At 41.7% G+C, this 23,767-nt stretch overlaps 1 protein-coding gene and 1 long non-coding RNA gene across 2 annotated transcripts in view; both read left to right on the top strand.

The window, feature by feature from the left end:
• The window catches only part of LOC115256313 (protein ultraspiracle), a 474,548-nt gene that overhangs the window by 62,561 nt on the left and 388,220 nt on the right, over positions 1-23,767 (top strand). The window lies entirely within an intron of this gene.
• On the top strand, positions 12,581-13,882 carry LOC134291556 (uncharacterized). Its single transcript, XR_009999158.1, has 2 exons — positions 12,581-13,440; positions 13,510-13,882. It is a non-coding gene; the product is annotated as an uncharacterized LOC134291556 (long non-coding RNA).

Below are 23,767 nucleotides of genomic sequence, written 5' to 3'. Positions count from 1 at the left end.
TGTGCTCTCAATTTCTCGAGAGCTGACGCGTAAGTATCCCGGGACTGTTATTCACCAAGTGAAACAGTCCAAGCTGCGTGTAACCGCACCTAGTTACAAAGCAGCAAATGAAATTGTCCAGCACGAGTTGTTTTCATGTGAATACGCCCTATACATAAATGCACGAGAAGTGGAGGTGGAGGGGAAGATCCTCGACGAAACGCTGACCTGCGACGACATCAAGACCGGTGTAGGCCGGTTCAATAATAGGTCGATCGCTGATGTGAGTATTCTTGATTGCAAACCTCTTCAAAAGGCATCCATGGAAGGTGACAAGAAAGTTTACTCACCGTCAGGGTCTTTTCGAGTGACATTCCCAGGCTCCGTCCTCCCGGAATTTGTTGTAATTGATAATGCTTTTTACACAGTACGTCTTTTTAGGCCGAAGGTTTTTAACTGTACCAATTGCAAGCAGTTTGGTCACAGTGCTAGCTTTTGCGACAACAAGCCCCGTTGTGGCAAATGCAACCAAGCTCATCTCGACGAGTCTTGCACACAGGAAGCTGAAAAATGTAGCTACTGTGGTAAAGAACTACATGAGTTGCAAAAATGCCCGGCATACAAAAAGCGTATTCAAAATGAGAGTCGCTCAATCATTAAGCGCTCCAAGAAGACTTATGCGGAAATGGTGAAATCATTTAATACGCCCGCTAATATGTCTGAGTCAGCTGTCCCAGTTGAAAATCCCTATCAGGAGTTGTCTTCCGATGATCAGGACGATTGCGAAACTGATGAGGGTGGATCCTTTTCGGAGGTACACGCATCCGGAAAAAGGAAGTCACCATCTTCCCCGGGATTGCGCCGAAAGGTTTTCTTAAAGTCTTCCCTCATAAGTTTGACAACTACTAAAGGAAGCGGAGGGAATTTAAAAATCCCGAAGAAGCAGGTCTCTGATGGTGCAGTTCCTTGCTGCAGCAAGGACCTAGAACCTCCGCCTCCAACAGTTAAGTATACTTCAAAAAGAAATTCTCGACAAGGTGGCAAAAAAAAAGCCACAAAAGCTCCTCGAATTTCATCAAAACCTATCAAGCCCAAACGAGGACTGTTCACTTTTAGGGCCCTTGTGGATCGCTTATATGATGCCCTCGGACTTTCCGACTCCTTCAGAGGCATACTAGACATTTTTCTCCAAGCAGTAGAAGAGTATCTTCGGAATTTGACACAATCATGGCCCCTCCTTGCTTCGATCATATCTTTTGATGGATAATTCATCAACCGAGGTCCAAGATATGACCACTGTTCTACAGTGGAACTGTCATAGTTTAAAACCTAAATTGGACCTGTTTAAATTTTTGGTTCACAACTCTGATTGTGATATATTTGCACTTTGTGAAACATGGCTTTCTTCTGAAGACGAACTCAACTTCCACGATTTCAACATTATTCGCCAGGACCGAGATGATCATTATGGAGGGGTACTTTTGGGGATAAAAAAAAGTTACTCATTTTATAAAATTCCAATCCCAACTCATCCTGGCGTAGAAATCGTCGCTTGCCAAATAAACGTAAAGGGTAAAGATCTTTGCGTAGCTTCCGTTTATATTCCTCCAAGAATTTCAATTAACCGCCGTCATCTTTGGAATGCGGTTTCTTCACTATCACATCCAGTTTTAATTCTGGGTGATATGAACGCACATGGTACAGGGTGGGGCGAACCATATGACGATAATAGAGCGGTCATTTTCTATGATTTGTGCGACGATTTCAATTTGAACATTTTAAATACAGGTGAAGTGACACGTATTGCATCTGACGGCAAAGAAAGTCGTCTTGACCTATCACTGGGATCAAGTTCACTATCATTCGATTGCTTGTGGAAGGTAATCGAGGATCCTCATGGTAGTGATCACTTGCCCATTATAACCACCATAAAGCATAATAGTGAAAGGTCAGACCAACCAATTCAGGTTCCTTTTGACCTCACAAGGAATATCGATTGGCAAAAATATGCAGAAGCGGTATCTTTTGGCATCGAATCATTCACCCCCCTCCCACCTTTGGATGAATACCGATTCCTGTCAGAACTGATATACAAGAGTGCATTAGAATCACAAAAACGACGAGTTCCAAGTGCAACTTTCAAAAGAAGACCAGCCACACTAGGCTGGGATGATGATTGCACCCAGTTGTATCTTAAAAAATCTGATGCTTTCAAAGCTTTTCGTAGGCATGGTACTTCAGATCTTTATCAAGAGTATTCTAACCTCGAAAGACAGCTGAAGAACCTGCTGAAAGCGAAGAAACGTAGTTATTGGCGACACTTCATTGAGGGCCTCTCTAGAGAAACTTCAATGACAACGCTTTGGAGAGTGGCTCGCAACATGCGAAACCGCTCTTCTTCTAATGAGAGTGACGAATACTCCAACCGTTGGATATTTAGCTTCGCGAAAAAGGTCTGCCCAGACTCAGTCCCAGCACAACCGATTTCTTGGGAAACATCCTCAGGAGACGATTCTCTGGACAGACCCTTCACTATGCTGGAATTTTCTATGGCTCTTCTTTCATCAAACAATTCCGCTCCGGGACGCGATATGATCAAGTTCAATCTTCTTAAAAATCTTCCAGATATCGCGAAAAGACGATTACTGGACCTGTTCAACTCATTGATGGAGAATAACATTGTTCCGCCAGAATGGAGACAAGTCAAAGTAATAGCTATTCAAAAGCCTGGTAAACCAGCGTCTGATCATAATTCATACCGCCCAATTGCTATGTTATCATGTCTAAGGAAATTGTTAGAAAAAATGATCCTATCACGACTCGACCATTGGGTTGAATCGAAAGATTTGCTTTCAAATACACAGTTCGGGTTTCGCAAGGGCAAAGGAACAAACGATTGTCTAGCGTTGCTTTCAACAGATATTCAACTGGCCTTTGCGGAAAAGGAGCAACTGGCTTCAGTTTTCTTGGATATTAAGGGCGCCTTTGATTCAGTTTCCATAGGAATATTGTCAGAAAAACTGCACAATAGTGGACTTCCAGGAATTTTGAATAATTTCTTGTATAATTTGTTGTCAGAAAAACATATGAGCTTCAATCTCGGACAACTGACAACTTCCAGAATTAGCTACATGGGCCTACCCCAAGGCTCATGTTTAAGTCCCTTGCTTTATAATTTTTACGTGAAAGACATTGATAGTTGCTTGGAAGGACAATGCACGCTAAGACAACTTGCAGATGATGCTGTGGTTTCTCTAAAAGGCCCACATGCAGAAATGTTGCAAAGACCATTGCAAAATTCTCTAAATAATCTGTCAATCTGGGCAAGAGATTTGGGGATCGAGTTCGCTCCGCAAAAAACTCAATTGGTTGTGTTTTCTAAAAAGCGGAACCCAGCCCAACTGAAACTCAATCTTTTGGGAATAGAAATCGACCAATCTTTGACTTCGAAATACCTTGGGGTCTGGTTTGATTCAAAAGGCACTTGGGGTACCCAAATCAAGTATTTGGTGCAAAAATGTCAACAAAGGATCAATTTTCTACGAACAATTACCGGAGCATGGTGGGGTGCTCACCCGGAAGACCTCATAAAACTTTACAAAACGACTATTCTCTCTGTTATTGAGTATGGCTCTTTCTGCTTCCACTCAGCAGCAAACTGTCACCTAATAAAGCTGGAACGAATTCAATACCGTTGTTTGCGTATTGCCCTCGGCTGTATGCACTCAACTCATAATGCGAGCCTAGAGGTACTGGCAGGGGTGAAACCTCTCCAGAACCGCTTCTGGGAGCTCTCGCTAAGGTTACTTATCAAGTGTGGAGTGAGCAACACACTTGTTATTGAAAACTTCGAAGAAATGCTCAGTCTGAACACTCAGTCAAAATTCATGAGAATCTATCTTTTCTACATGTCATCTGATATAAGCCTCCCAGGTTATAATCCTCCTCGTGTACACTTCACCAATGACAGTTCCTCTGTTAAATACGATCTGTCCATGAAACAAGCTGTTCAGGGAATACCAGATCAACTTCGATGTATATCTATTCCTCGCATTTTTAACGAAAAGTACCAAAATGTCAATTCCTGTAAAAGATTCTTCACTGATGGGTCTCGCATAAATGGATCCACTGGTTTCGGTGTCTTCAATGAAAACTCCACCGCCTTCCGCAAACTTCAGGAACCTTGTTCGGTTTATGTTGCTGAGCTGGCAGCAATCGACTTCGCCTTGGGGATGATCTCAAACATGCCCGCAGACCATTTCTTCATCTTCTCGGATAGTCTTAGTTCTATTGAGGCACTCCGGTCGATGAAACCTGTAAGGCATTCATCTTACTTTCTTACAAAAATAAGGGAGCAGATGGGTGCACTGGTCGAAAGATCATACAAGATTACCTTTGTATGGGTCCCCTCACATTGCTCAATTTATGGCAATGAGAAGGCGGACTCTCTCGCAAAGGTGGGCGCACAGGAAGGTGAGATCTATGATAGAAGAATTTCACACGATGAATTTTTCCATTTTGTTCGCCAGAGTTCTCTTCAAAGTTGGCAAAATGATTGGCGAGATGGCCAGCTGGGACGGTGGTTACATTCTATTATTCCTAATGTTTCTTTGCGAGCGTGGCATTACGGTTTGGACGTAGGTCGAGACTTCATACGCGTGATGTCAAGACTCATGTCCAACCATTACTCGCTAGGCGCGCATTTGCATAGAATAAACCTCGCGCTCGACAAGCTTTGTACTAAATGCGGTTCCGGTTATGATGACATCGACCACGTAGTTTGGCAATGCCCGGATAATGACGCCTCCAGAGCGCTACTATTGGATACCCTTGAGGCCCGAGGTAGACAACCCTTTGTTCCAGTAAGAGATGTGTTGGGAACCCGCGATCTAATCTATATGCGGTCCATTTATGAGTTTCTTCGCATGTGTTGTATAAAGGTCTAATCTTCTGTTTTTTTTTTCGCTTCAGTTTTTTTTTTCTTTGTGTTTTGTCTTTTTTGTGTTATATGTTCCTGGCCATCCGGCAGACGAAAACCCGTGACAAGCCCGTGCAAACACCAGAGGCGACGCCAAAAGCCAAGATACCTCCCGGATGTGCTACAGAGAACCCTGAAACCTTATCCTCACCATGCCTTTCCTTAAAATTTTGTGACCCGCTAACCTCGAGCAGCCACGAGTACCCTGGCCTCCTCCCAGTACTAACCTTGAGTACCTAAGAAAGTCAGAAAATTGTATGTAACTAAATACAAATAATGAATTGCGGCTCCGTAAAGCGTTACACGCGATTGAGCCATAAATAAATGAACTAGATAAAAAAAAAAAAAAAAAAAAACTTTAGTAACAAATTGAATAAATATTTGAATTTTGAGTTTTTTTTTCCCCTTTTGCCGTTAAAATTACGAAAGTAGTAGGATGGATGGCTATCGTATTAATGCGAATGACCTCCTTGAAGAGGAGTTGGACTACGAACTGAGTATTCGGTCCCAACCAACTAACGTACCGATTGTTGCCAAGCGTCGTTCTCTTCGCAAATGGCTAAGAGGCAACGAAGATCCGAACTTTATATTGAAGTCTCGGTATGAATTAGCTCGGGATTATGTGACTATACCCTACAAACTCGAAGAAATCGAGGATCAAATAATCAATGGAAGGAGTGCAGGTTGCCTATCGCGATTGGTTCATTATCATAAACGTGTTCGGCGTTACGTGGTTCAAACGGAGAAACAGAAGGATCAACAGAGGATGTTATTGTATGTGATTACTCAATTGGCAGTGAAATATTTTGCAGCGGATTTTAGTGAAGTGATGTGGATGGTACCAACGTGCCAAATTGTGCCAATGTCGACTCAGCTACCGATGGCTTCAACCACCAGTCAGGACCAGCAATCGGTTGCGGGACCCAGTGGAGTGCAGCAGACAGTGGAGGCCCCCTCTGGAACAGTCGGTAGTGAGCCGCCTGGCATCGTTTCGGATGATCGGGAAATGGAGAGTGCCCCGTTGAGCATTGCTGCTCCGGTCAACGAACAGTATGAAGCAAGAGCGACCGAGGAAGAAGGAGCCGTTGGAGGCTTGTCCGTCACACAACCGCATAACAATCCGTTTATTCCACCGGATAACCTACCAACCTACCGTAGGTCTGATTATGTGGGCCGAAATGCCGCAGTGGAGTCCAATCGACGTCGGTCTGCTCCTGGATTTCTGAGCAATCCTACGGTTCAGTCCCTGAAGGAGCAGCCTCGGACCAGCAGTTCTCCAATTGTGACTGAGGGACCAGCTCAGCCGACCCTCTCGGCTAGTTTCTTAGACAAGACGTTCTACACTCCTCCGTTTCAAACCAACCTTGCTCAACTACATGTGGGTAGGCCGATTCATCCTGATCATCTGTCAGTATCGCAACCCCTGCCGGAAAGGGAATCGGTTAGACAGGCCGTTCAACCCCGAGTCGAGGGAGCAACCTCCTCGGTACCGAGTAACCCTGAAAGAAATGACAGAAACATGAGTGGATATGTTCATGCGTCACAGATTGAAAACTATGTTAAAGCATACCTGGACAGATTGATAGAGAGTGGTTCTCAACGTATGACGCCCCCGGACGTTGATGTAAGCCGGTTGGCCGATCGGATTACTAATATTGAATTTCGGGATACTGAAGCTTTCCAGATTTCTCGAGGGGATATGAGAGGATTAATCACGCCAGACCAATCGCCTGTTGCACCATTACAGTTGTCGTCGCAGAATCGAGAAGAGCGGGTTCCATTGAGCTCTGATGTGGGATGCAGACAAGCTCCGACAAATAATCGTCCTATCTCACCGCGAGACCCATATTCGATGCCTCGTCAAGGTATCTCGCATCAACCACGAGGAACATTCCCGAACCCCTACGATTCGTCAGTAGTTCCCAATGCTCAAGGGTCATCGGGGTATGCACGACGTCAACCTCATCAACAATGTAACATTATTGAGAAGTGGCCAAAATTTAGCGGCGATAATAATGCTATTCCAGTGACTGACTTTTTACGTCAGATAGACATTTTATGCCGGTCATATGACATAAGCAAGCCAGAGTTGAGAATGCATGCGCATCTCTTGTTTAAGGAGAATGCCTATGTGTGGTACACGACCTATGAGGATCGCTTTCAGAATTGGGAAACTTTGGAGAGTTACCTGAAAATGCGGTACGATAATCCCAATCGGGACCGTATCGTAAAGGAGGAACTTCGAAACCGCAAGCAACGACCAAATGAGCTGTTTAGCGCTTTTCTAGCCGACATCGAGATGCTCGTCCAGCGATTGAACCATAAAATGACTGAAAGGGAGAAATATGAATTGATCATAGAAAACATGAAGATTGGGTATAAGCGCCGTTTAGCCTTGGAGCCGATACAATCGATTGAGCACTTGGCACAAATGTGTTACAAGTTTGATGCTCTCGAGCCAAATTTGTATGCAGTAGGACTTCCAACGAAAGCGACGGTACATCAACTTACCGCTGATGACGAAGAAGAGGACAACTACGATTCGGCGGAAATGGATCAGATCTTTGCGTTACAGAAGCGGTTTAGCAAGTTTAAACGAGCTAATAAGGATGGCTTAGGAGATTCAAAGGGATCGTCGTCAGAGAACGGATCACAGTTAGTCTGTTGGAACTGTAGGCAGACCGGACATCTGTGGAAGGAGTGTAATAAGAGAAAGGAGATCTTTTGCCACATTTGTGGACATGGGGACACTACTGCGTTTAGATGTCCAAATCAACACAATCTGAAGCCACGAGAAGACGAGGAATCAAAAAACGAATAAGCGAGGAACGGTGTGGGAATCGCGTTTCCTCATCCGTTAATAATCAGATTCCCAATCCTCAGTATTCTCAGTTCAATAAGGTTCTTCAAATCGATACCCGAGTCCATAAATGCCCCCATCTAAAAGTACAGATAATGTCGGAAGAAGTAGAAGGTTTGGCTGACACTGGTGCAAGCCTATCAGTGATCAGCACGGTGAAGCTTATACACAAGCTTGGTTTGAAGATTCAGCCGCTTCAACTACAAATAACTACCGCAGACGGAACACCTTATCATTGCCTTGGATTTGTGAACTTACCAGTGACCTATAAATCAACAACCCATGTTCTGCCAACCATTGTAGTGCCAGAGATGAAGAAGGATCTAATCCTAGGAGTCGACTTCTTGGATAAATTCGGTTTCCAGCTGGTCGGTCCTCAAGTACCTAATGCCGAGCCGCCACCACTTCGAGAAGGCTTATGTTGCGTAGAAGAATACTTCGGAGATCGAGAAAAGATTTGTTTTCAGGTGGTGCCTGGGTCGCCACAGGAAAATCAAAAGGAAACAAATATAGAAGTCGACGAAAGCCTCGAAATGCCCACGATTGAAATTCCGGAGAATTCTTTGCATTGTCCCGAAGATCTCCGTACAGAACATGCCTTGTCCGGAGAAGAACGATTAGCCCTTTACAATGTTGTTAAACAGCTACCAGCTACTAAAGAAGGATCTTTAGGCCGAACTCACATCATGGAGCATCAGATTGAGCTACTTCCCGGGGCAACACCTCGGAGAATCCCCTCATACCGTTGGTCCCCTGTCGTAGAACAGGTAATCGATGCGGAAGTCGATAGAATGCTCAAGTTAGGGGTAATCGAAGAGTGCGCCGGAGTTGTAGATTTCGTGAATCCTCTACTCCCTATCAAAAAAGCTAACGGCAAATGGAGGATTTGCTTGGATTCGAGGCGACTCAATCAAGGCACAAAACGCGACGACTTCCCCTTCCCAAATATGATGGGAATTCTTCAAAGAATCGAGAAATCGAAGTTCTTTTCGGTTATCGATCTCTCGGAATCGTATTATCAGGTTCCATTAGCCGAGTCAGCCAGAGATAAGACAGCCTTTAAGACCAATAAAGGACTCTTCCGATTTACCGTTATGCCTTTCGGACTTACCAATGCCCCGGCTACTATGGCCCGTCTGATGTCCAAGGTTCTTGGACATGATTTGGAGCCCCAGGTTTACGTTTATTTGGATGATATTATCATCGTCTCCAATAGCCTGGAGGAGCATTTGGAGCTCATTAGGATTGTAGCCGCACGCCTTCGCAGAGCAGGATTAACCATCAACCTTAGCAAAAGTAGATTCTGTCAAACTGAAATCCGCTATCTTGGCTACGTTTTGTCAGAAAAAGGGCTGGCGATGGATGTCAGTAAAATCCAACCCGTGTTGGATTACCCGACCCCAAAAACCGTAAAGGACACTAGGAGACTTCTCGGATTAGCCGGTTTCTATCAGAAATTCGTGCAAAACTATTCCGACATAACAACCCCCATCACTGACCTCCTAAAAAAGGGTAAGAAGAAGTTCGCCTGGAACGAAGAAGCGGAAATAGCTCTACAAAAGTTAAAAACGGCACTCGTAACGGCTCCAATCCTGGCCAATCCCAATTTCCAAGCACCTTTCATTCTCGAAACGGATAGCTCCGATTTGGCTATCGGTGCCGTACTGTTACAGATTCAGGAAGGGGAACGACGGACTATCGCATACTTCTCGAAGAAGTTGTCCAGCACCCAGCGTCGGTATAGCGCCACAGAACGCGAGTGTTTAGCTGTTCTGATGAGCATCGAACATTATAAACACTTCCTGGAAGGGTCACAGTTCATAGTGCAAACGGACGCTATGAGCCTGACGTTCCTTCATAGTATGTCCATCGAGTCCAAGTCACCTCGAATTGCACGGTGGGCTTTGAAGCTGGCGAAATATGACGTGCTCTACCAATACAAGAAGGGATCGGAGAACATTCCTGCGGACGCACTGTCGCGATCTATCTATACGATTGAGGACAATTTGCCTGATCCGTACATAACACAGTTAAGAACCATGATCGAAAAATATCCCGAGCGCTACAAGGACTTCAAGATTACCGAAGGGAAAGTATTTAAGTTTATAACTAACAGCACCATCTTGGAAGATCCAGGATTTAGATGGAAGTACGTTGTTCCGCTAGCAGAACGTCGCGATCTTATTAAACTCGCCCACGAACAAGCTCATTATGGGTTTCTAAAAACCTTGGCCCGCCTACGTGAACGCTATTACTGGCCGCAAATGGCGTCCGAGGTCCAGCGCTTTTGTAATAGCTGCCAGATTTGCAAAGAATCCAAAACCCCTAATCTTAATGTTCGACCGGTCTGCGGAAAACCGAAGATCTGTTCTCGGCCATGGGAAATGATATCCCTTGATTTTCTAGGGCCTTACCCGAGATCGAAAAATGGCAACATTTGGCTCTTGGTAGTGTGCGACCATTTCTCCAAATTCATAACCGTCCAATGTATGCGTAGTGCTACCGCTCCCGCGGTATGCATGTTTGTCGAGCACCAGGTATTCAACTTGTTCGGTGTTCCAGCCATTTGCATAACGGATAACGCTACAGTGTTTAAGTCTGAAGCATTCACGAAGTTACTGAAGGCCTACGATGTCACCCATTGGAACCTCGCAGTGTACCACCCTAGCCCGAACCCGGTTGAGAGGGTAAATCGAGTTATAGTTACTGCAATTCGTTGTTCTCTTCATCAGCAAAAACATCATCGGGATTGGGACCAATCTATACACCAGATTGCACAAGCTATCAGAACAACTGTTCATGATAGTACAGGCCACACTCCGTTCTTCATCAACTTTGGGCGAAACATGGTTAGCTCAGGTGCCGAATACGATTTTTTAAGGGAAACAGCCAACCCGGAGGAAAGTCTAGTCAAACTAAGCGAGGATATGAAAACGCTCTTTGGTATAGTGAGGCAAAACCTATTGAATGCGTACCAGAAATACTCCAAGACATATAACCTCCGAGCGAATATGAAGCATACTTTTGAACCTGGCCAAATAGTCTTCAAGAAAAACATCAATTTATCGGACAAAAGTAAGAATTTCGTGGGAAAATTAGCAAGTAAATTTACCAAAGTGCGGGTGAGAGAAAAGATAGGCACTAATTCTTACATTGTCGAGGACTTGGGTGGGAAGAGAATCTCCGGAGTTTACCATGGATCATTCCTAAAACGAGCCTAGGATCATCAAACTCAAGCTATGTCGGTGTCATCATTGGGTGCACATAAACTACGAGTATTGTTATCATCAAAACACTCCTTTGAGGTAGTTTATTTCAACGTTGAAGAAGTCACTTGAAGTGTGAACTCACGTTGAAGATGCATTATGAATCAGCTATGTCGATGTTGAGCCCAGTCTCCATCAACCAGAACTTCCATGAAACACTCCTTGAGGAATCGTATTACGTGTTTGAGATGTCACTCTGTTGTTTCCTCACACGAAAAGTAGCCATCCGTAGTAGTTTTGTTGTTTACGTCTGTAATAAATTCCATAGTAATGTAATGTATCCATCGTACGTCGGTCCGTTCAAATCAGTAAATTAGAGTACTTACAGATAAAATTTCACCACCAGTAATAGTTCCTCTAGTATTTCACATTATTAAAGTAAGCTTTCATATTTTTTTTTGTCTAAAACCGTCTAGTTTCATTAAAAATTTTGCTAACTTCACTAAAACTTTCACTTTTCATTTTCAGTACAGACTAGTTTGACAGTGTTTTGTTTTGATTTAGTTTTTCTTACTGGATTAGTTATGTGATGTTTTCTATGCGGCTATTCTGATTGGAAAGCCCTCTCACTGAGAGAGCGAGCTTTTGGGCGTATATGAGAATGAGAATGATTTTAGTTGCGGTACACGTTCGTAAAGAAATAGTATTTTCCAATTATTATTGGAGTTATTTTGTTAGAGAATAGATTAATTTTCAGATATGTCTGAAGTTATTTGGTTATTAGATAAGGAAGTTTGATCAGATTTGTCTGATGTTCGTAGGATTAGAGTGAATGAGAGAAGCAGGATGTTATAAAGGAATGATGTCATATTAGATCAGAATATCCGGTAGAAAATTTCAATCTTCTGCTTACATTTCCATTAATAGCATCAATAGTCAATACCAATAGCCCAATCCCAATACAGTCATGACTCGCTGGTTGGGGGCTTAATAGTTGGGTGGCTTTTTAGTTGGGGCTCCGTTAGTTGAGCGGTCAGCCAACTAAAAAGCACCTGGATGTCATAATTCAATGTCAAACTGAAAATGACAACCAATCTGTAATTCCGAGGGGCGAGCTAATGAGTTTTTGGTTTCTTAAACTTTACTGATAATCGAGAAGAATTTCTATTTCATATTTCTTAAAAAAACAATATGTACAATTACTTCGAAACAAATGCAAACCATCAACAATCTTTATTTTGTCGATCATTGAAAGCGTTTTGTGTTGCATTTTGGTCCGGGTGGATTCATAAACATCTATATTTTCACTTCACCGACTAAAAATGGGTGAAAATAATTATTTCTCGCATTAGCTATATATGTATTTTGCAAAACGTATTAGTTTTGCTCTAAATGTAAAACAAATTGTAACATTTTACTTTTTACTGCCAACCTAAACATGATTTAAAAAAACAATGCGCACGCCCCTTGTGCTGCTGTCACTTCACCCAATTAGCGAATTGAATTCGTTGGTTGGGTGGAGGTTGTGGCTCAACGAGCGGGTTCCGACTGTAGTTCAATCCGATGTTTCGATTTCCTTTAAGTTACGTAATAAGTTTTGAGTTTTGATATTGTTCGATCGGTGTCATAATAATAATCTAGGTATTTTCAAATTTCAAAAAAAAAAATGAAATTTGAAAATTTCATTTTTTTTTTATTCTAGCATCGGCGAAAATGTAACATTAATTCTTGAATATGATTTGAATCTGGATGTACGGGAAATAAAATTAACAGTGTAATGCTTATGATACACTTTGACCTCTTTTGCAACATGCGCGCCATCTCTTGCCCTTTCTGAGACACCTGAAGCTTTTGCAAAAAAAAAGTATCGATAGTTTGTCTCGCAAGTTTCCGTGAGTGCCTCCATGGATCTCATAACTGACCACAAAAAGTATTTCAAAAAACCCCTAATTGAACTAATCCTAGAGGCTAGCCAAATATCCGCTACCTGCTTGTATAACACAATACAAGCAAAGGTAGAATGAGATCGATAGCTTAGAAACGTTTAAGGCAAAATGAGATGGGGTTGTTCGAAATTGCGTTCGACAAAAATAGGTACGCAATAGGGGGGGTTTATAAAAACTAAATTTTCCGACCGACATTTTATTCTCGTGCGATTCGTCAAGTTTTCTAAATCGGTGAAAATTTCAAATTACCAGTTAGCCAAGTCAATAGTGATTTTGGGAAGACAAAATTGTAATAATCAGTGATCAAAACAGTTAATTGATTATTTTACAATCTTTGGTAAAAACCTATTTTAAATGAAATCTAGTGGAAAACCTTTAACTTTTCTCGAATAATTTTCGTAGATTAAGATTAAGCCAGGATAGCCATTTTGAAAATCACTCTAAGTGTGACTAAAATACCAGATCAAAAGGGTAAGATGAAGAATTTTGATCTCTTTAAAAGAGTGGAATGTGAATTTGTCCTTCTAATCGATTGACCAGGTGATTCCCGCTGGTCATCGCGGGTGTTTATCCGGAGTCGCCGACTTCTAGGAAAATCAGTTCGTTGACTCGAACCAGCCCTGCGACCGGACCACTCTCATGCGAGCGCCCATCAATCGCGCAACATCCGAAAGCTTTCCGCAACGTTTCTCGTCGCAGCATCGGCAAGCTCATCCCATAATTGTTGCCCAAATCGTCTCACACCGAAACATCGCACAATCGGCAAGCGTTAGGCACAGAAGTTTGAAGAAGTGCCACCTGCGGGTGAGTAGCCGAAACTGTGTTTACACGCATAGCAAGCAAACGAACGGTGGAAACGGTTGCGTGTGGATAGTTGTGTTGCGGATCGACCCCTGCATGTGGAGTGTGGAACCTCGCGAAACGAAAAAAGTGCATGCGCATGCGATTCAAGGTCACGTGAACGTTTGAATCGACGTGATACGATTGTTCAACAGATCCTGGAAAGTCGAACGACGTGGGACCTGCTCGTCGGAAACTGTGAATGGTTTGCAGCTAGAAAGGTCAGATCTTTTTATTGTACATATTTTTTTTTCGTTTTTTAGCTTGTAAGAACAAATTAGAATTAAGCTCAAAGAATATTGGTGACGTCACCTTCACGAAAGCTAGGCCTATGTAAATTGCGAAAACTTTTGAATAAACTGGAATTGAAAACTATAGGCCCTCACCAATTCGAAGGTTGACGAGTTATGCGATTTGAATTTTCTTATAATATTTCCTTTATTTGTCTCATTAAGCCTTATCCGCAAATTAACTTGCTGTTTAGGTAAATTTTGATAAATTTGATTGAGAGTTAAGTTAGTTCAGTTGGGTGAACTTTGAAGCCAACCTTGTGGTTAGCTAAAGTGATCGGTGTTTGAGGGAATAACCTACCCGCCCTAGAAAAGAGCCTCTGCCGGGCCACTAACAGCCTCAGTAGTCTCACGTTAAGTGAGTGGCGCTTAAACTACTGCAGGTCTCGTACCCTACAGTATGCGGCAGGAAAAAATGCGAAAGTGTTTTTCAACTTCAAACCTCGTTTTCGTCCATTTGACGTTAACCAATCTATGTTTCAACGTTCCATGATCTCTAATAGGCTAGTTTTCTGAGAAGTTAATTAAAAATTTTCCCATTTTGGTCACTAACCTTTACAGGGCGACGCCTGAAGCTGAAGACTATCTGAATTTTCAAACCGCAGAAAAGTACACAGGTCGCTAAATTTCGTATCTGATAAAACAAAATGTTTAATTTTCTTTACAGTATCATCAAATATATGTACTTATTTCATCTAGTATGTGAAACTACATGGCTCTGGATCAGTGTGGTCTGGTTGTTCATTGTGTTTAAGTTAATTTTGTTACTGTTATAGTCATTTTGTTAAAAGACCATTGGGCGCGCAGTTTATTGATACCCGCTTCTTAGGCTTACATTATCACATGTTAAACATCAAATATGTTCATTTTTATTTTTCAGTGCTAGGATATAGACATTGACTGATACACTATCATGAAAAAATAGTCATATATATCCCATATTTAGCATGTAATAGTGCCTTGAACTTTTCGCATTTTTTCCTGCCGCACCCTGTAAGCATTCGTTACAACCATGCCATGAGGAAGTGCCCAAGGAAGATTGAAGTTTACGTTCATGGATAAATCTGCTTGGAATTCCAAGATTTGCCAGGAAGTTCGTGCTCTGGACATCGTTTTCTCACATCACGATTTTGACACCAAATGTGTACAAAGATGATAACCTCAAGAATCGCGTGCTGCTTTTCAAAAATTCCCACAAGGGATCTGTAGAGGTTTGAGCTAATTTGGTGAGCTATCACGACAGCCTGAGATGTGTAGTGCTGTCATCACTGTTGGATAGTGTTTATAAACGAAAAAAACACTCAAATTTCGCTTCTTTGGAATTCACTGAATAGCCCTTAATTTCGCAAGAAGAGAAATATTTGGCAAAGTTTCTTTGGAATCCTAATCAGATTGGTAGAGGGTCTCAGGACACTACAGAGGTGACCTGATTGTTAAACAAGTCCGCCGAAGGGGTTGATGTTAAAATTTACTACCATTGTGCAGATTTTCAAGGAAGTAATCACGGAAAAAATGAGAAAATGTATTAAAAATTAAATTAAATAATTTTAATGATATTTTTCCTTGAAACTACAGTAAATTATCTTTGTTTTGAGGGCTTCACCTTTTCTGTTTGTTATTCCACCTCTGAGATATAAGTGATTATCTGCGTCCGGATTCTAACTGGACAATGCTTTATATCCCAGATATTCCTTCAGAAATATCTCTTCAGGAAGTTCACCATAGATTTGTTCAGGAATTGCTCTAGGAATTTCATGTAAAATTCTCGCATGAATGTGTCTTGAAATTTCTTCAGCAATTCATCCAGAATATTCTACAGGAATTTTTCTAGAGATTTTTGCATTATTACTTCCACTGATACAGGTAGGAAGTACATACAGAGATTCCTTCATGTGTTCCCCAGAAGCTTATACGGCATTTCCTCTAATGATAACTCCTATGACTTTTCTACGGATTCATAAAAAAATATTAACAATATATATCTTAAAAATTTCTACAGAAATTCCTCTGGAAATTCCTTAGGAAACATATCAAGAGTTTTTTATTTTCAAGGGATCTTTGCAGATGTTTCTGCACGTATTGCTACTGGATTATTTTTTTCAAAAATCTGTCTACAGCTTTCTCTAAAAATGCTTTCAGAAAATTCTTCAATAATTTTATTAAAGGATTTCTCCAGGTATTTTCTTATAATTCCCTCATTATTTGAATTTTTTCTAGGAAATCCAGCGAAGGTTTCCAGAGAAGTTTCCCTAGGTATTTCTCCGGGAAGTTCTTGAGAAAAGCCTCCTGGATTTCTTCAGATAGGGTAATTGATCCAATCATGGAGGAGTTCAGCACTGGGTTCATGTTTAAACCACAATTGTATCGCCCCAAGCAAACTTTTTACATGGATTGAATTGAAAATAATAAAATCCATCCTTAATCTACGGGAAAATAACGAAATATTGCCACTTTGATGTTGTTATGAGCATTTTATTCGTTTTTATCTGAAGGAACATTGTGTTCCTAATGTTGCGGCATTTGTTCCTATTGTTGCGGTATCCCATTGAAATTATATGGGATATCGCAACATTAGAAACACTACCGCAACAATAGGAACACAGCAGCAAACACATTAAGGAAAATGTTTTTTTTTTAACCTTCACATACCCGACCCCCAACATCTCATTTTCAAAATGCTGGCATTTCGTCAATTTTCATCCAACTTTTTTGAAGTCGCCCTCAATCGATCATAAATTGGTGCAAGTTTATTACACCCAAGTGACCATGCAATATTCGGAACCATTCCGGAGTTATCCCGGATTATACTGGGGCCAGGTAGGGGGGCGAAAAGGCTAAAAATGATGTTTTCGTGTGTTATTGTGTTTGAACCATTGATTTACAGTGGAATTTTTATTGTGAACAATAAAACACAACTGCGATAACCAGATTTGAATAAGTTGACCTATCTGGATCACCGTGACAGGTTCTGCGAGGACCTCACTTCTGGTAATCATCCAAAACATGTCGTGCGGCATATCAAACTTCATGATTTCAAATGACTGAGTCAGAAACGATACCCTCTGACGTCTGTAAAGCCTGTATCTGCAATAATCGGGACACAGAAGTACGGCTGTAGTTCTGCAATGAATCGGTAAAATTGGCCAAATAATTGACTGACAACTCTTTGGTGTATGTTTATTATTTATGCCAAATTTCATAAAAATCGACGCATTACTTTTAACTGTGGATGAAAAACAAACAGACGTGGTTTTAGGCATTTTGTACAATCATGACCAATTTTCATTCACATAATAGATGGTTCTTTTACGCTACAGTTCAAAGTTCTGTGATGATAATAATGAATTTTCGTGAGCAGTTATGATACTTATAGAAACACTTTCTTGCAAAATTTCATCAACTTTTATCAACTGGTTTGAAAGCTACTGGTGTTGATAGGGGTGAGTGTTTGTGGAAATTGTTCGTGTTTTTTATGTGCGATTTTTGCCTGTTCATAACCTTTGAATTTCTATGCCAATTTTCATGAAATTTTCAGAGAGGTAGTTGATTATGTGTTTATTATGCCTGCAAAATTTGATGACTATTGGTATAGCACTTTCAATAGTACAATCGAAACAATAAAGGATGTTGACTAATTGCTGCCTGAGGGTCTAAAATCACGTTCAGTCCCAATACATGTTTCGGCTATCAAATTGTTGATCGTGCATCGATTTTTTTGAAATTTTGCCTATGCAACAGAAATAGATTGAGAAGTTTTTGTTCAAAATTTCAGCCATTTTCTTTGCCAAATTCAAAAGTTACAGCGCTGACCAAAAAACTAGGAGCTGTACAAAATTCAATGGCGCACATTCTACTCTTTCATTGCTACAACAAAAAGTACTGCCCCGATTCACATGAAATTTTGTAGGTCAAATGAACACATCTTAAGATATTATTAGGCGAAATTTGAGAAATGTTAATGTTTCTTTTTCAGAGTTACAGATGTATTTCTGTGTCCCAATTATTGCGGATACAGGCTTTATCAACTAATATGGCCAACCTGGAACATCCAGCATAGGTTCCACGGGGATGACATCGGGGACATTTCTGGTTTGCAATTAAAACATGCCGTGCGACGTATAAAACTTCATGATTTGAAGAGAATGGAGCAGAAAAAAGTGACTGAAGTATGTTGCAACTGATATGGCCGCTCCGGAACACCTGAAACAGGTTCCTCGGGGGAATCTCAAACACAATAACAGACGAAATAATCCCTTTTAGTCATTTGGCAAAACAGACCCCACCCACACCCCCTGACCCCAGTACAATCCGAAATATCTCCGGAATGGTTCCGGATAATACATGACCACTTGAGTGTAATAAACTTGCACCAATTTATGATCGATTAAGGGCGACTTCAAAAAAATCGGATGAAAATTGACGAAATGCCAGCATTTTGAAAATGAGTTGTCGGGGGTCGGGTATGTGAAGGTTAATAGGTTTTTGGGCAAATTTTAAGCAAACAAATGATGCAATCTCACAATTTAAGCACCATACATCTATTAAAAATACCTTTTGGTAATATTTGAGTCGAAATAGTGCTCAATTGCCATTACCGCAATATTAGGTACTACCACAACGATGGGAACAATTACCCTATTTCTACAGAGATAAATTCAAAAGTGCTTCCTAAGATTCACACAGGGATTCAACTGAAGATTTCTCGAGAAATCCCTTTAGGGCTTTTTCAGAAATTCCTTCTGAAATTCCTTTGAGAAGATAGTTTTATCTCTACAGACCTTTTCGGAACTAAAGGGGTTTCTTCAGGAAGGGATTTCTTCAAAAGTTCTTCCATGGAGTTTTTCAGTAGTTCTTCTAATTATTTCTTTTTATATCTTACAGGGATTGCTCCGGAAACTCTTCCCAAGGGTTCTCCAAAAAATCCTTGAATTGTTTCTTTAGTGATTCCTGCAAAAAATCTTACAAAGACCTCTTTAAGAAACGAGATCCTTGCAGAATGTGTTACATTCCCCAGGAATTTTTCAGAAGTTCTTCCAGAAATTGCTCAAAAATCAGGGGAGGTTTTTTGAAGGAAATATCGGAAGGAATTTCTAAAAAAAACCCTGCAGATATTTGTAAAAAAAATAACACCGTCTGACTGAACATTCCTAACATTCGACACACATATAACACCCACAGGCTATGTAAAGAATTTTCCGTTTGGCGGAAAGGTTTCCCACTGGAGCGGGGAATCGAACCCACTATCCGAGGCTTACGAGACAACTAAACGACTGACGCCGCTAACCGCTCGGCCACGAAGCCCCCGAAAACATTTTTGGAGGAATTCTGGATAAAAATTCGTGAAACAATTGCTGAAGCAATCTCTGAAGAAATTCATGGATGAATACCTAGAATAATACCTAGGAGAATACCTGAAGAAATACCATAAGATAACCCCTTAATTTTCAGAAAAACAATAAGAGAATTGTGGCGGAACTCTATAAATGCTAAAGTAATTTCTGGAGGGATTCCTAGAAAAATCTGTAGATGAATCTCTTAAAAAATATCTACAGAAATGGTAGACTGGTACTGGCAATATTCTTGAAGAAATTCCTTAATTAATTCTTGAGGGATCTCTGGAGGGTTTTCTGGAGAAACCCTTAAAAGTACTCCTAGAAATACATCTGACGGAATTCTCAAAATCTCTCTATCTCTACCTTTTACAATTTCTGAAGGGATTTAAACACAATTTTTTTCAGATCCTCTGAAGAAATAAAAACAGTGTTGAAAAAAATCTTTGAAATTATAGCTGAAAGAACTAGAGAGCTCTCAAAAATAAAAAAAATTGAAAAATCAAAAACCAAAATTCACAAAATCGTGAATAAAAAAGAATCACCTTCCAACACATGTTTAAATCAATTTTAGATGCTGAAAAATGATATTTAGATCAATATAAGAAATTTTGCTGTTCCACCACTCGTCTAGAAACAAAATTCAAGGTACATACGCCAAGGCTGCTAATATTATGAGATATTTCAAAAATATCTAAACTCATATCGATTTTCATTCTTGAGACGCTGAGAAATGTGTTTCATAATATCTATTTCCAGCCCACAGAGCTGTGGGATAGTGGCGGGACAAAAGGCACAATAGTTAGTATTCCGGACGATAAATGCAACAATGGCGTCCATTGTTAGTTAGAATAACTTCACCTTGTACCCCCTCAGCAGCGGGGCCAATGGAATTCATTGTACTCCCTGCATTACTTCCCACCAGCGCAGCAGTCCACCGGAAACCGGATGCAAGCGAGCGTGAATTTGCCGCGAGTGACCCCGACGCCCAACAGCGACACGGACGACGACGACGACATTTGGCATACACTGGGTGCCGAACAAGGATCGAACACGGCGAATCACTGCAGTCAAGCACGATGCTGTTGGTGCTGCTGCCATCATCCTTGGGGTATAACTTCCGGTCAATTGAGAACCAATCGAGCGAGGCAATGAACAAGGTTTGAATGGTGGCGATGAAGCGGTCGATACCTATAGGATACACAGATTATATAGGTTAGTTGGTGGAGACACACTTGGCAGCCAGCGCCAGCGCCAGCCAGCAGCGGCCGGCCTATTGGTTTCATTGATGGCGAAGGTCATCCGTGTTGGATGGAGAGGAACCAGACAGGATGTAGCCGATTTGTGAACTTTGCTCGGCTGTTGAAATGAATCGGAAAAAATGAAATGGGTTTATGACTTTGAGGTTCTCTTACAATTGCAAAGCGTGGTGAGCAATGATCAATAAATTCGGAATAAAATTGACACAAATCAAGAATGATGGATTTAAGTAACACGGGCTTGTTTCGAGGATAACACAAGTGATCTAAATCAGCATATCTATAAGAAGTTAACCATACAGCATCTTGATCTTCGTTTTTTGCTTCCTCTGGTATTTTGGTCTTCTGGCCTTCTGGTCATCTGGTCTTCTGGTTTTCTGGTTTACTCGTCTTCTGGTCATCTGGTGTTCTGGTCTTGTGGCCTTCTAGTCTTCTGATATTCTTGTCTTATGGTTTTCTGATCTTCTGGTCATCTGGTCTTCTGGTCTTCTGGTCTTCTGATCTTCTGGTCTACTGATCTTCTGGTCTCAGAGTCTTCTAATCTTCTGGTCGTCTGATCTACTGATCTGGTATTCTGGTCTGCTGGTCTTCGGGTCTTCTGGTCTTCTGGTCTTCTGGTCTTCTGGTCTTCTGGTCTTCTGGTCTTCTGGTCTTCTGGTCTTCTGGTCTTCTGGTCTTCTGGTTTACTTGTCTTTTGGTCTTCTGGTGTTCTGGTCTTGTGGTCCTCTGGTCTTCTGGTCTTGTGGTCTTCTGGTTTTCTGGTCTTCTGGTTTTATTGTCTTCTGATCTTCTGTTCGTCTGGTCTTCTGGTCGAATGATCAACTGGTCTACTGATCTTCTGGTCTTCTGGTCTACTGGTCTTCTGGTCTTCTGGTCTTCTGGTCTTTGGTCTTCTGGTCTTCTGGTCTATTGAACATCTGGTCTTCTGGTCTTCTGGTCTTGTGATCTTCTGGTATTTTGGTCATCTGGCCTTCTGGTCTTCTCGTCATCTGATCTTCTGGTCTTCTGGTCTTCTGGCCTTCTGGTTTTCTGGTCTACTGGTGATTTGGTCTTCCGGTTTTCTGGTCTTCTGGTCTTCTGATCTTCTGGTCTTCTGGTCTTCTGATCTTCTGGTCTTCTGGTCATCTGGTCTTCTGGTCTTCTCGTCATCTGATCTTCTGGTTTTCTGATTTTCTGGTTTTCTGGTCTTCTGATCTTCTGGTCTTCTGGTCTTCTGGTCTTCTGGTCTTCTGGCCTTCTGATCTTCTGGTCTTCTGGTCATCTGGTCTTCTGGTCTTCTGGTCTTCTGGTCTTCTGGTCTTCTGGTCTTCTGGTCTTCTGGTCTTCTGGTCTTCTGGTCTTCTGGTCTTCTGGTCTTCTGGTCTTCTGGTCTTCTGGTCCTCTGGTATTGTGATCTTCTGGTCTTCTGGACTTCTGTTCTTCTGGTCTTCTCGTCTTCTGGTTTTATTGTCTTCTGATTTTCTGGTGTTATGATCTTCTGGTCTTCTGGTCTTTTGGTCTTCTGGTCTTCTGGTCTTCTGGCTTCTGGTCTTCTGGTCTTCTGGTCTTCTGGTCTTCTGGTATTCTGGTCTTCTAGTCTTCTGGTCTTCTGGTCTTCTAGTCTTCTGGTCCTCTGGTATTGTGATCTTCTGGTCTTCTGGTCTTCTGAACTTCTGGTCTTCTGGTCTTCTCGTCTTCTGGTTTTATTGTCTTCTGATCTTCTGGTGTTATGATCTTCTGGTCTTTTGGTCTACTGGTCTTATGGTGTTCTGATCTTTTGGTCTTCCAGTCTCCTGGCCTTCTGCTCCTCTGGTCTTTTCTGGTCTTCTGGTCTACTGGTCTTCTGGTCTTCTGGTCTTCTGGTCTTCTGGTCTTCTGGTCTTCTGGGCTTCTGGTCTTCTGGTCTACTACTTCTGGTTTTCTGGTCTTCTGGTCTATTACTTCTGGTTTTCTGGTCTTCTGGTCTTCTAGTCTTCTGGTCTTCTGGTCTTCTGGTCTACTGATCTTCCAGTCTTATGGTCTTCTGGTCTTCTGATCTTCTGGTCTTCTGTTGTTCTGGTCTTCTGGTCTTCTAGTCTTCTGGTATTCCGTTTTTTTATTGCATACTTATTATAGGATTCCAAATCTTTTTGTCGGAGTAAAAGAAAAAAATCCGTGTACTTGTTACATGGCCACTGGAAAGGTTTACCAGCCGAAAAATTGCGTTCGTCCTGTAAAAAAATAGCGCACGAGCGGTTACCATTCATTACTCACTAATCGAAATCGCAGTCATACACGCTGCATTTAACACAACACTAACGCCACAGAATGGAATGCATCCCTCATTCATCGTATGGGATACGGTGGCAGCTCCCGCACTCCGGTGTCAAGTGTTCAGTCAGACACGGTGCAACAATCCAAGCCAGCAAACTAGAGCTTTCAGACAGAACGCGCCGCGGCACACAAGCCAATCCACTCAACATTGCAGTGCAGAACAGAGCATCACCTACAATAACACGACCATCATCCATGTGTACCGACCTACCCAAGTAGGTAGAAGAGCTTCGAATGTAGTGGCGTAAAATGACGATGGGGCGCGCTGTTATAATCAGAAAATGTTACAATTTTCACATCGTCTTGTTGAAGTCAGTTTTGCGGTATGATTTTTCCCTGGCTCCTGAATGCCGACGAGGGAAAGAACCGGGTGACGACGATGACAACGACGACACGGCGAATGAAAATGATGCGGAAAAATGCAAATGAGAAGAACGATTTTTACGGCACTCGCCGCGCTCATTCGAAGAACCCGACGTCAACGGGGCATAAAGGGTGGTATTGGGTAAGGGACTCTCAACTTTGAGTTGGTTTATAGTAAACTTAGTCTAGACACATAGTAACCCCTGAAAGTTTGTAGCAAATTTGGCCTAGTACACAAATTCCATTACGTTGTCTGATTATTGGTGAGCTCGTTCCATACATTCTATCGTTAGATGTTTCCTGAAGAGCTCTTGTTTGAGCTGGCTTATAATTTTCCAGTTGTTTTGGCGATGACCATAATGTTGTTTGTAAACTCCTCTTTCCCAAGCTACTTCGAAGGGTTTTAGTTCACATGAAACTAAGA

The sequence above is a fragment of the Aedes albopictus genome, chromosome 3 (genome assembly GCF_035046485.1).
Source record: "Aedes albopictus strain Foshan chromosome 3, AalbF5, whole genome shotgun sequence".
Taxonomy (NCBI): Eukaryota; Metazoa; Arthropoda; class Insecta; order Diptera; family Culicidae; genus Aedes; species Aedes albopictus.
This window is presented reverse-complemented; position numbering and strand designations above follow the sequence as displayed.